Source organism: Poecilia formosa, unplaced genomic scaffold (assembly GCF_000485575.1).
Source record: "Poecilia formosa unplaced genomic scaffold, Poecilia_formosa-5.1.2 Scaffold58, whole genome shotgun sequence".
NCBI lineage: Eukaryota > Metazoa > Chordata > Actinopteri > Cyprinodontiformes > Poeciliidae > Poecilia > Poecilia formosa.
In genome coordinates, this window is record NW_006799997.1 from 639,429 (window position 1) to 640,475 (window position 1,047).

Genomic DNA, 1,047 nt, shown 5'->3' on the forward strand with positions numbered 1-1,047 from the left:
CACACACACACACACACACACACACACACACGCATAAACACACACGGAGTCGTTTTTCATCTCGACTCCAGTGCACAAACATACAGCTTAATGCGGCCAGTGTTCCCGTCTTTTATTGGCCTCACCATGGCGACGGGGCGCGGGGCTCAGCAATGCGGCTCCCCGTCAGCCTCGGAGGCTTGGAAGAGGAGGAAGAGGAGGAACTCCGGGGGGGAAAACGGAACATTCAAAGTCCGGCAACTCTGACGGGAAACAGTTCTAGCTTTTATAAATATATATTAGCGGATAACTGATTTGCTTACTCGCGCGCATGCATGTTGAAGATTAAAAAAAAAAAAAAACTTTAAGCAAACTTTAAGGTCGATTCGCCTTAATCGAGGATCCAGCCGATGGGTTCTCCCCTCTCTGGTTCCTCTTTCTCGCTGCTTGAAATCTGATTGATTGCACTTTTCTCCGGCAGACGTTCGCTACAGAAACGGCGCAGCTCCTCCATCTGCTCCCCACTTCTTTGGTTTAGCGCTAAAAAAAAAATAATAAAAAAAAAGAATGGTGGTGGGGGGAGCACTTACTGCCAGGCTGTTGTTATTATTATTAATAATAATAGTAATAATGAAAATCGGCTTTTTTTTTTTAAACTACTAATTAGCAGAACTTCCTCCAGATTGGCGCAGCAGAACGGGTGAAACGTCGCGTAAAAAGAAACGCATATAGGAGGACGCGCAGAAAGTGTGCTAAATCCGCAGAGGTGACGATGACGACGACGATGATGATGGTGGTGGTGGTGGTTGTCTTACCTTCAGTCCCAGAGTGAGGGATGTGGCGTGGGTTTGCTCCCACGGAGCGTGGAAGCGGTTATCTCCCTTCCCGGCGACTCGCTGCTCCCTCAGATTTTCTTTCCTCCGCCTCGACTGAGCAGGAGCGCCGCTCTGCTCCCGCTATTATTTTCACTAAAATATATGAAAATTTATGCAAATGAAAATCAGCACTAACTGTTCGTCTCTTGTTATACTTGGGGATGATTTTTTTTCCCTTCTCTCCCCCCCCCCC